The sequence below is a fragment of the Rhinopithecus roxellana genome, chromosome 19 (assembly GCF_007565055.1).
Source record: "Rhinopithecus roxellana isolate Shanxi Qingling chromosome 19, ASM756505v1, whole genome shotgun sequence".
Classification (NCBI taxonomy): domain Eukaryota; kingdom Metazoa; phylum Chordata; class Mammalia; order Primates; family Cercopithecidae; genus Rhinopithecus; species Rhinopithecus roxellana.
In genome coordinates this window covers 47,561,989-47,574,202 of record NC_044567.1, presented here as the reverse complement: position 1 = coordinate 47,574,202, position 12,214 = coordinate 47,561,989, and the positions used below count along the sequence as shown (strand labels likewise).

Sequence of the window (12,214 nt, the reverse complement as noted above, 5' to 3'; positions counted from 1 at the left end):
AAGCCTTCCTGAGTGAGTTTATACAGTCATCCCTTGGTATCCATGGAGGATTAGTTCTAGGGTCCCGGGGATGCCAAAATCCATGGATGCTCAAGTCCCTGAAATCACATGGCCTAGTATTTACATGTAAGCTCTGCACATCCTCCCATAGACTTTAGACCATTACTAGATTATTTATGATACGTAATGCAATGCAGATGCTACATAAATGGTTGTGATACTGTATTCTTTAGGGAATGATGACAAGAACAAAGTCTGCACATGTTCAGTAGAGACATAACCATCCAATTTATTTTCTGAATATTTTCCATCTGCTGTTGCTGAATCCACAGATGCAGAGGTCCCGGATATGAGGGCCAAGTGTACTTTGAAAGCAGGGTGGGTGAGGTTGCTAATGAATACAGGGGAGCAGGTGCCAATCAGGAGGGCTCTGCAATGGGGCATCTGGACACCGTGTCTCAGGACTTGAGATTCCGTTTGGATGGCACAGGCAGACTCAGCCCAGGTCAAAGCCCTCCCCTTGAAGGTTCATTTTATGCCAAGCTCTTTCTGGAGCCTGGAATTTGGCATCCCCTCTAGGCCCTAGGTGGAAGGACAGATGAACCAGATTTTAGATAACATGTCTAGAAGTGTCACCCCCTACTGTGTGCCTGGCACTTTCCCCACAGGATCCTCTAGCTAGAATATCCAAGGGTCATGGAGAGAAATACCCAGTTAAAATATCAGAAATGAAAAAAGAGATACCACTAGAGACACTAAAAAGACCATTAAGTAGTAGTATTAGCATTTGTGTTCTGAAATTCAACAGCAGCAGTCACTTTCCTCCACCCCTAAGTGTATCCCAGACCACCCTGGGCGGGGAGGGTTGAAGTTAGGGAACACCCATGTATGCTCTGATGCTGGCCCTGGGCCTCAGGGGTGACAGTGATGAGGAAATAGGGTGCACACATGAGTGGGACAGCCAGGCCTGTCCGAGAAGCTACACACACGTGCACAGACATGTTTACCCACATACACGTGTTCACGCATGTGTGCAAACACATTGCAGGCAGGCATGTGGCCGCCTCAGGCAGCGTAGGACCCTGACTCTGGGCCCTGCTGACCCGGGCAAGGCCGTACTGTGATGCGTGCCATGACCTCAGAATGTCACTGGTGCTTAGCACCAATCCGCTGTCTGGCCTGCCTCTGTGTTCTACGGCAGTTACACACGCACAGTGGTATCTGGGAACAGTTTTGTGGACTCGAAGGTTTTCTACCTGAGAGGCATAACGCAGGCCAGCTGATTCATCAGAATCAGGTGAGTGTGACCTGCTCTCTTCCCTCCAGGCTGACTTGGGGACAGTGGCTATGGTGTGGGCGGTGTTGGCCTCTGGGCAGCTACCGAGGAAGGTCATCCCTGAGCACTCACCGGGCCCCCGTTCTCCACTGCCCGTGTAGACGATTGGCTCTTTCGTCCTCATGGTGGCTTCATAGAGTGAGTGCCGTTCCCTAGTGAACCCATTGGACAGGTGAGACGTCTGGGGTCAGAGAGGCGGTAACCGGCCTGGGAATCCAGACATGAACCTGGGTTTTGCTCTCAGCCCTGCCGTGCACTGTGCTGGAATTCAGGCCTGAACCCTGTGACCTCCCTGCTCTAGATCCCAAGTCTGCCCAGGTTTCCCATCCCGATGGGGCAGAGCCTGGTCCTGGCAGAGCCACTGGGATGGATCCACTGTGGGTGGGGGGGATAGGAGGGTCCTCAGAACACCTCTGTGCCCTAAGTTGGATCCTGATGGTCACTGTGGGCCTCACTGAACACACATGGTCCCTTGTCCAGGGGAGCCTTCTGCCCTTGGGCAGTTGTGGAAAATGAAGGAGCCCTGGAGGGCCGGCTGGGGGAAACTATCTTCCCTTCTCTTCAAAGGGGTCCAGGCACTGGGATTCTCTCCAAGTATTTCTTACTCTGTCTGGTCCTCTCGAGGCCTCGCCCTCCTTTTGCCCCAAGTGTTCCCAGGAGGGACGGTCCATCCAGGTGTTCTCCAGGATCAAGGACCCACGGTCTTTCCTCAGTGACCCAGGAAAATGAAGCCCCTTCCTGTAGGGACAGCTCAGAATGGTGGAGTCCACAGTCCCTCCCCGAGTGAGGGTTTCCACGAGCACAATAGATCATTTTCATCCCCAAACCGAACACCCTCCTGCTCAGCTGGCATTATTCCTAAAGTGGCTTCACTGTTCAGACTGAAGGGCCACGGGAGCCAAAGTGATGAGTGGAGAAAAACAGAGCAGTCAGGAGAGATCTTGATCCCTGTAGGAAACTGGCATCTCTGTGGTCCCTGAGCATCTCAGGAGGCCGATTGTACAGAGACTTCTGATCGCTGACCCCAGTCTCCCTCCACATCCCTGGAATAGCCCATCATGGGCCCTTCACCCTTGGCAGGTGGACACCATTCAACCTGCTGGGGCAGGTGTGTCCCCATTTCATGGCAACTGGGGACGACGGGATTCTCTGTCCAGGTCCCACTGTCCTCAAGTCCTTGGGATGATGCCCACCCCTGCTTGGGGCTTGAGACTCCAGAGACTCATGCAGGTGTGGGTCACTGGGTCTGGCCCGTTTTTACCTGGGGGTGGTGGTGGAATGGGGGTTACGCAGCCAGCCAGCATCTGGGAGCCCGGTGGGAGCGGTTCAGGTTTTCTCTGAAGCTCTTGGGTACAATGATTTTTGGCTCACAGGATGGAAATCGCAGCGCATGCAGACAGTTTGCGGGCACAGGAGCGAGAGAATATCATTATGAAGTATGAGAAGGTACAGTTCGGTCTGCTCCTTGGAGGGAGGCCTCTTCCAGTGCACCCTGGTCAAAGGGTCCTGGGCTCACTAGGAGCACAGGGTGGGGACGGGTGGCCACTACCCCCAGGCCGTTGCACCCTTTACCTTGGACCCCTCACCAAGGCTCCCTCTGGGTTACAGGGACACTGAGCTGGGCTGCCAGAGGACATGGGGCCTGAGCCTGGTGGAATCTACAACAACATTGATCACTTTGGGATTCTGCAGTGAGTCCTCTATGCTCCCCTCACCTCTAAAGCACCTGTCTCAGCTCAGGAATGGGTTTGCTTCTAAGGCAGAACTGTCTCACCGGGTTGGGCCAATCTCCTTTCCGGGGTCAGAACTTCTCCCTGGCTCCCCTGCACGTCCAGCCCGAGGTTGCTGTTAGGCCAGAGGTGCGGGGCCCATCTAGGGAGTGGGTGAGAATGGAGACTGGGCTAGGTTAGGCCCCTGGACTCTCAGCAGTTCTGTCCACAAGTTAGCACAAGAGGAGTGGGGCAGCCTGAGGGTCTGGCCCTTTCTACTTGGAGACAACCCCAGTGAGATCCAAGTGTTGTGGCCACAGGGTGAAGGGACGCCTGGCCCAGCCTCAGGGCTGTTGTCCAGCAGGTCTCTGAGGGCCCACCTGCCCCTGTCCTCCCTCATTTCCCCCAGAGCTACAGCCTTCACTGCCCCCATTGGGAAGATGGAAAGGCATGGAGACAGTGGGGGCTGTGGTCCTAGGGGAATGGGGGAGAAGACGGGCAGGGCCCCGTTCTGGGCATCTCATGCTAAGGCCAGGGAGGTAGCAGGGCTTGTGGCTAAAGACCCTGGGTCTGGTGCTGGGAAGGTATCTGGGGCCAGGTAAGAGGAGTCCAGCCAGGAGACCATCCCTTAGGGATCATAGGATGGAGAGACAGAGGATCCTGGGGGAGGTAGGATGGGAGCTGATGAGCCGTGCCACTTCTGAAATGCAGGGTGTGTGGGTCAGGTGCAGAGAGAGGCAGGTGGATGCTGGGAGGTCAGAACCTGCAAGGGCCTTGGGGCTGTCAAGTGGGATGGGCCCCTGGTGCACCAGGAGTACACCAGGCAGGTCTCAGGGCAGGCTGCCTTGACCCTGGTGGCGTGATGCAGTCACTCCCTGAGGGACCCCTGTCAGGGCCCGGTCGCCCACCCTGGGCGGCCCCCATCCCATCTCAGGCCTGATCGTTCTCAGCTCCAGCAGAAAGCACCACCTCGAGTCCAGAACAGGCAGCCCCATTATGCAGCCTGACCGTCCCCCACGCCAGGGGCCCCAGTAACCCTGCCCAGGCTGGCCCCGCACTCCTTCTTCTCCCAGGGCCTGCCCCTCCTGGGAGTCACCCCCACAGGAAGGCCCTTGTCCTCCTTCCCTGTGTCTTCTCCTGGACTGAGCCCTGAGCTGGATAGGGACAGAGCCTGTCCTTTCTGGGGGTTGGCTCCCAGTGTGCGGCAGCTCCAGGCACTGTGCAGGTCCTCAGTTCTGCCTGGGTTGCCTTACAGTGAGACAGAGCTGCCTCCGGCCACTGCTCGGGAGGTGAAGGTAAGAGCCTGATGCACAGGGGGTCTGGTCCAGGGGCGTGGGGACTGGGCGGGTGGTCGGTGAGGCAGAGGAGGCAGCTGGCCGGGGCAGGTGGTGGTGAGGGCAACACGCTGTCACTGGGAGGGGCAGCAGTCCCTGCTGGACTGACCCCAAGTTGCTGTAACTTGGGCAGTTTGATAAAATTCCAAAGTGAGAACCACAGTTGTGGCTTGGGGGTGGCTGCCCGCCTGTGTCAGGACCCCACCTAGAGGCTGGGACCTGACCTAAGACTGGTGTGTCTGTGGCCTGAGGATGGCACGTCCCGGGGTCCCAAAGCCAGCCCACTGGCGCTCATTTGCTCAAAGGCTCTCAGCCTTCAGGGTCTGCCCTTCCCTGGCTCCCTCCAGCTGGGTCCTACCAGGGCTCCAGAGCCCAAGACCCAGCATCCACGGGCGGCTCTGGGAAGCCTGGCAGCTCCCCTAACGCCAACATTCCTCATTTGACAGCAAATGCGGCGGGAGATAACACGAAAGAGCAAGTGGATGGAAATGCTGGGACAATGGGAGACATACAAGAACAGCACAAAGGTAATGTGTGGAGGGAGAGGCCCCGGAACCACTCTCTGCAGAGACAGGGGACAGGCACCCATGGCTGTGGCCTAGCACCGTCAGCCTCTCAGAGGGCGGGTGGCACACTGTCCTCACCCAGAGGACTGCAGGCCTGGTCGGTGGTTTGCCTGCCTATTCATGCAAGCATCACCTTGGTGGGAGGGAATCTGAATCTAGGGCTGGGACCACCCGGAGCTCAAGGCTAGGGATGCCCTGGTGACCCGAAGGAAGGAAAAGGTTCAGATCAGAGTCCCGACTCTGAGTGTCCATCCACTCTTTCAATCCTGGGAAGGGAGACCCTGTCCCAGCTGATCTCACCTCTAACGAGGAATCATGGGCCAAAACCAACCATTTCCAGAATCCTCGGGCTCTGGTCCTCACTGGGGTCGCCCCGTGGCCTGTGACACCAGATTGTTTTCTGCCCACAGCTGATAGATCGAGTATATAAGGGCATTCCCATGAACATCCGGGGCCAAGTGTGGTCAGTCCTCCTGAACATACAGGAAGTCAAGTCGAAAAACCCCAGAACATACAAGGTACGTTCAGCCAGAGCACAACAAACAGGACAGGCCGTGGCAGGGGCCCAGGTCTCCAGCTGGAGGGAGCATCAAGCCCAGGCTGGGGGGTGGGTGGGATGGTCAGATGCACATCCTGGGCACGGATGGTGACATAGTCACCACAGACAAACTCGGCTCTGGGGACCCTCTCCGGCTTCAGTAGCAAGCCAAAAAGCAGCTTTCTGCACAAGGAATCCTTCCTGCTTTCTTTCCTTCCTGAAGTGCTGACTGTGGGCTGACTGCCATTTGGGGCAGGGAGTCTTCCATCTGTTCTGAGGCTGCTTCCTCCTCTTGGCCCTGCCCTATAGGTCATGAAGGAGAAGGGCAAGAGGTCATCTGAACACATCCACCAGATCGACCTGGACGTGAGCGGGACACTAAGGAATCACATCTTCTTCCGGGATCGATATGGAGCCAAGTAAACCTACGGGAGCCACAGGGTCCCAGCAGACATGGAGTGAATGAGTGGGATGGGGGCTTCCCCAGAGCAGAAACCAGGGTCACCTAGGAGGGATGACAGAGTTGCTAAGAGCTCTCCTGGCCCGGGAAGCAGCCGGCACCATGAATCAAGCACCTCCCTAGTTCCAAACCCTGGGCCAGACTGGAACACGTGGGGCCAGAACCCAGGAGGATCCTGAGGAGACAGAAGGCAGCAAACAAAATCATGTACAATGGTGAAAGGTGCTCTCCCTGACCCACGGGGACCCATGGTAGGACTCACGGAAGGGTGGCAGGACAGAGGGCCGTTGAGCCTCCCGAGGTAACACCGACATCACCAAATGCTGGGGCAATTAGGGGTCCTGGAAACTGTCATCCTTGTCTGCTGGGAACATGACAACGCACAGCCACTTTGGCAGCCAGTTGGGCAGTGGCTCACAAAGCTCAGTGGACTTCAACCACGTGTCCGCAGAGTGTCTCAGATATTGAACCCACTGATTTGAAAACTGACATCCACATAAGATGTTCACTGCTTAATTCATTGTCACTCATACATGGAGACTTCGGGGATGGCCTTCAACACGGGAATGGGGAGAGCAAGGCTGGTCCTCCCTCCAAACGGAAGACCCAGTGAGAAAAGGGAACGAGCCAGTGATGCCCGCAGGAACGTGGGTGGATTCTAGATGCATTTTGTTGAGGGAAAGAAGCCAGACACAATAAGCTACCACAGTAGGATTCCCATTCCTAGGCCATTCTGGAAAAGACCAAATCATGGGGACTGAGAAGCAGTCTGGGTGGCCAGGGGCTGACGGATCAGGGAGAGGCTGGGTGCATAGGGGCCACCCTGGAGACTTGGAAGATGAAGGAGTCACTCCAAGAGGGGCTGAAGTGGTGGCCGGGAGACTCTGCCCATTGGTTTAGAACCACGGAGGAACTGTACATCCACAGACTGAACTGGCGTGTGTGCAAACTGAAAAAAAAAATAAAATTAAAAAAAAAATCGTTCAGAGTGAAAAGGATCAGGCAAGTCACTGTACGACTGGGCTATTTGCATGTCACAGATGTGGATTTTACTGAAACATTTCCTCAAAGGCCCTGAAGAGCTCACTGCTTATCTGGTGAATCATCTGAACCTGAAATGGGATTTGTTGTTAGGCTTTGTGGACAAAGTGAAACTAACGGCATCTGCACAAAACACACAAAAGCCCCCTTTCTGTGTTTCCTAGGCAGCAGGAACTATTCTACATCCTCCTGGCATATTCGGAGTATAACCCGGTGAGTATTCCCAGCAGTGACGTTCCCGGGCAGTATTTCCCTATTCACAGGAGTGGGTGTCTGGTGGGGGTGTCACTCGCTTCTTTTAAAGTTAGTGTTTGTGACCCACCAGGATATAGGATGTAGGACTCCAGCTCACTGCTGGCATAAACCTCCAAGCAAGGGGGTGGCCTCAAGGGGTCAAACTGAGACACAAAGAAGTCAGGACCTGGACTCCTGGTGTCACCTGGGTCTGACCACCACTTCTCAGAACCAGAAATGATGCCCTCCTCCTGGTGCTGCCTGAAAGCCCAGGAGCTTGGCAGAGTCACACGAAGGACGGTGCTATCAGGAGACATTTTGGACAAGGTGCTGATGTGCCTAATGGACTTGGCTCTTGTCATGAAACGAATTTGCATCCTGAGGAAGCCTCTTTCTCAGAGGAAGCCTCCCCAGTCACCTCTCCCCTCTCCAATGACATGATTCCTCCCAGGTGACCTCAGTCCTCCCAGGTGATGTCCTTTCACGGTGACTCTGGCTCTTGCAGGAGGTGGGCTACTGCAGGGACCTGAGCCACATTGCGGGCTTGTTCCTCCTTTATCTGCCTGAGGAGGATGCATTCTGGGCACTGGTGCAGCTACTGGCCAGGGAGAGGCACTCCCTGCAGGGTAGGTGGACAGCTGCCCCCAAGACCTCATGCAGTGAGTCCCGGGGGCAGCCACCCTGGCCAGGTGATCTCAGCTTTCAGCCAAGCCACTTTCCTTGTGTTGCCAGCTTGTTGGGAGCCTTTAGGATGTCTCTGCTGAGGGTCCCATGGGAGTCCCCGGCTGATGCCTAAAGCCCAAGTCAGACGCCTTTCATCCCCATCAGCAGAGGGCATCTCATCCCCCCGTGGCCACCCTCTGTGTCCTGCTGCCACGCCCTCCGGCTCTGATTGTGTGCAACTGACTCTCCCCTCCCTGAGAGTCCCCCTGCCCTCCATCTACCAGGGCTCCAGTTGCCCTTGGTGCCCACAAATGGGCCAACCAAGCCCAGGTCCAGCATCTCCCCATCCTGTGTCCCCTGGCCCGACCCCACTTCCAGGAGATGACCAGGAAGCCCAGCACCCACCCTGTTCTGGCTGCCTTTCCGTGGCCACAGAGTCAGGCTTGCCCTTTTTGCACCCTGGTCCAGGAGGCCTCCAAGGGAACCTCCAGCCAGGCTCCATGGGATGCTCCTGCCCCACCTCCCCAGGACAAAGGCCGCATGGTGAGGTCACCAGATGGGAGGGTGGGAGGCCTTGGGGTTTTGGGGCCTCTGCAGCTGCCCAGCTCTTCCAGCTGATGGCTCCACATCTTGGGGGAAGGCTCTGATTTCATGATGGGCTGGGGGCTTCTCAGGATTCCACAGCCCAAATGGCAGGAGAGTCCAGGGGCTCCAAGACCATCAGGGGCATGTGGTCCCCACATGGTTGTGGTCCCCACAACCCAACACCCTGTGGCATCTGGTGAGTTTTATGGTCCCCTCAGCTCTTCCCCAGAGGCCCTGCCTCCCATGGGGCTGGAGGAATGGGGCTGAAGCCCTTCGTGGAGCTGGTGACTGGCGGAGTCCCAGCCAGGGCCTGACAGAGGACATCGGGCTATTCGTGGGCGGGGAGTTGGTTTCCTTTCCTGCCCTGGAGGAGACAGAGGCACAGGGATGGGTGCCCAGCTCCCACAGAGCAGGGCAAAGGGCAGTGTGTCCACCCAGAGTGTGGGAAGGGGAAGGTGTTGTGGGGAGCCCTGGAAACCACCCAGTGTTCTGCACTAGGGAAAGGGTCTTCAGAGGCCCTGGAAGAGGGATGTTTTTAGGGCAGCCCAGGGGGCCCTGAGCACCTCTGTTCCTCCCATCAGGACAAGGAAGGTCTTTGCGTGCAGGGTTCCTCCTTGGGATAGCTTCTCCAGATGTTGAATGACGGGGTAAGAAGGCACAGGGAGACCCTGGCTCAGGGACCCTCCTTGCCCTGCAGTGCCCTGCTTCCCCAGCCCGGGGGTCTGGCTCACCCAAGCCCACAGGAGGCTCAGCCCACAGGGGGGTCCCCACAGGACACCCAAACAAAATGCTCTGCCCAAGAGGGGTCATCCCAGAGCAAAAGCTGGGGCTCAGGCCCAGTCTCATGGGCAGACAGGACCAGGAACCGACTTGAGAGGGCTCAGGGAAGCCTCATGCCCTGGGCAAGCCCCTCTCTCCAGGAGCCACATCCCCCCTCAAATGAGTGCCCCCCATGAGGAGCTGCAAGACCTTGTCTGACCCAGCGTCCTGGAGGGCTCAGGCGACCCTCATGGGGGAAGTCACTGACTCTGGGGACTGAAGCCCCAGTGGGCTCAGCTGAAGCCACCCGCCCCAGCCTGGAAGGGCTACAGTCTCCCACACCTACTATCCCCACATATCTCTCTTGGGCTCACCCTGCACCTGTGGGATGTGTATTTGCTGGAAGGAGAACAGGTGTTGATGCCGATCACAAGCATTGCCTTTAAGGTTCAGAGGAGTAAGTCTCCATGTGCCCAGTGGGGCCTGGGGAGCCCTGGGGTCAGACGCTGACTTACCCGAGGGCAGCTTCCTCACACTGTCCTCATGATCCTCTGTTCTGACCCAGAGGGAGGTTTGGCCAGGTGGGCTGGGCAGGGGACTGTGACACCGAGCCCATACCCCACATGACCCAGATGAAAGTCAGGAGTGTCGTGAGCACTTCCCCGTTCAGGTCATCCCCCAGCCACAGCCTCCTGTGCACATCAGGGCCCCTGGGGTGGCCACAAAAGGATCCAGCACCACCCAGTGGGAGACTGAAGTGGCCACGGGGTATCAGCTGTGCCCCCTCCCAGGGAACTCTCCTGGCCTGATGTCCACCCTGTCCCTAGAGCACCTCATGAAGACGTCCAAGTCTGGCCTGTGGGCACGGTTTCGGAACCAGTTCTTCCATACCTGGGAGTTGGATGATGACTCTGTGCTCAAGCATCTTAAGGCCTCTACAAAGAAACTAACAAGGAAGCAAGGGACCTGCCATCCCCAGGTGGACTCCAGTGCCATGTCCTTCCAATGTCACCCTCTGGGGCAGTCAATAGTAGGGGAGTGCCCGGAACCGACAATCCTACTACCTGGGCCTTCCTCTTCACCTTTTCTTCCTCCTCCATTTCCTCCTGGACTCTAAGAAAGTACCGGAGGCCCACCGGTCCTCAGGACAGGCGCTCAGTGCATGTGTACTGGATGTGTTGTGCACATAGGAGGGCGATGTGGGCATGACCCTCCAACAAGCCCCCTCCCACTTTCCACGGTGTATCTCTCCCCGACTCACAGGGCCCTCTAGGGCACTAGAGGAGCCAGACTCATTTGTGGGAGACCCCACTCCTGCCTGCAAGCACCCACAGCCTTAGAGAGCATCAGAGGCCCCTCACTGCTGCATGCTCCTCCAAGGTTGCCAGGACAACCAGCCTTGAGCCAGGGAGACAAGGGAATCGGGAGTCCCTCACTCCCAGAGCATTCAGGGAGAGGGCATGAGCAGGACCCCGGGCGCAGAGCCAGAGCCAAGAATTCAGGCAGATGTGGGAATGGTCAGTCCTGGCATGGACTGGGCAACCCAGGAGGGTAGAGGGTGACCCATGTCCGGGTCCAATCCCCACTGTGGAGATGGGTCCCCATGTGAGGTGGCAAAGGGCTGGGTGACATCCAAGTCCCCTCCCACCTGAGTTCTCACTGGGGGCTGTATCCCTGGCCCAATATCCCTGGGACAATGGTGTGTGGTAGGAAGCCCCCAGCCAGTCTGAACCCTGGGGGCAGTCCCAGGAGCCACCTGCCATCCCCCAACAGCTTCCCTATGCCAGGTGGCACACACCTCTCCCCTGGGATCAGCAGACTACAGGCGTGTCCTCAGTGTCAGACCATGGGGCCACACAGAGACCCTGAGGACTCCAGAGACCCAGGCAGGTGGGGCCTGGCTGGGAAAGGCCTGCATGGGCTCAGTGGAGACGCTGACCACGACTGTTTTCCTTTCAGCCAAACCCGAGCAAGGGTCCTTGGCGCCTAGGCCTGTGCTGGCTTCAGGTGGCAAGATGACCCTCTACAAGGGGGACATGCAGGCCCCTCCAGGCCCACCAGCCCAGTTCCAGCGGCCCATCTGGTTATTTTTCCCCACCATGGGCACCTCATTCTTCCACATCCTGTCCTGGTGGGGCTGTCTGGGAAGAGACCTACCCTGTGGGCACTCAGGGTGTGGCCAGCCCGGCCCCGGCTCAGGGAAGACCTCAGGGTTCCTGGAGATTCCTGGAGTGGAACTCGATGCCCCGGCTCCCGACGGACCTGGATGTAGGGGGCCCTTGGTTCCCCCATTATGATTTCGAACAGAGCTGCTGGGTCCGTGTCCCTTCTGAATGTGTCCTGGACAGCTTCGGGACTGTGGGACAGGGCCAGCTCTGGAAGCCCATGGGAACCCTGGCACCAGACCCCGCCCAGGTCCATCAGGACTGAGGGAGGTTGGGAGATATCCCACTGCAACAGGGCACCCCATCTGCGGACAAGAGACTTGCACCTAATTTCTACAATGGCACTGTATCCCAGGAAGACCAGCTGGCCACCTGCTGGCAGGCGGAACACCCTGTGGAGGGGGTGAGATTGGCTTTCACTGCACTGAGCCACAGTGTGGACATGGACTTCCAGCCCTGCACTGCACCCAGCACTGATTCCATAGGACACCCCCTTCGCAGCTAGGGACAAGCAGCAGTGCGCTCCCACCGCAGTGCCTTGCCCCTGCTCCTCTACTTGGAAAGTTCTCAGTTCCCTCCAGGCTTCTAGAAGCATCTGGGGCAGGGCTCATGGCTGGATAACTTCCCGAGACTTAACAACCCAAGCCAGCTTCACATCCTCATTTTATTTTTTGTTAAACTTATGAAAATTTATTAAGAAAGTGTGCAGCTCGAAAGACATTCACAGATGGAACACACCAGCCCCAGATCACAAAGTCAACCATGTACAGCCCCTCCCAGCACCCCCAGTCCTGCCACCAGCGTTCTGAATTCCAAAAACAACG

At 57.3% G+C, this 12,214-nt stretch overlaps 1 pseudogene; it reads left to right on the top strand.

Annotated features, from left to right (window-relative positions):
- The first annotated feature begins 2,710 nt into the window (after nucleotides 1-2,710).
- On the top strand, nucleotides 2,711-11,979 carry LOC104661284 (annotated as a pseudogene).
- The last annotated feature ends 235 nt before the right edge of the window (nucleotides 11,980-12,214 follow it).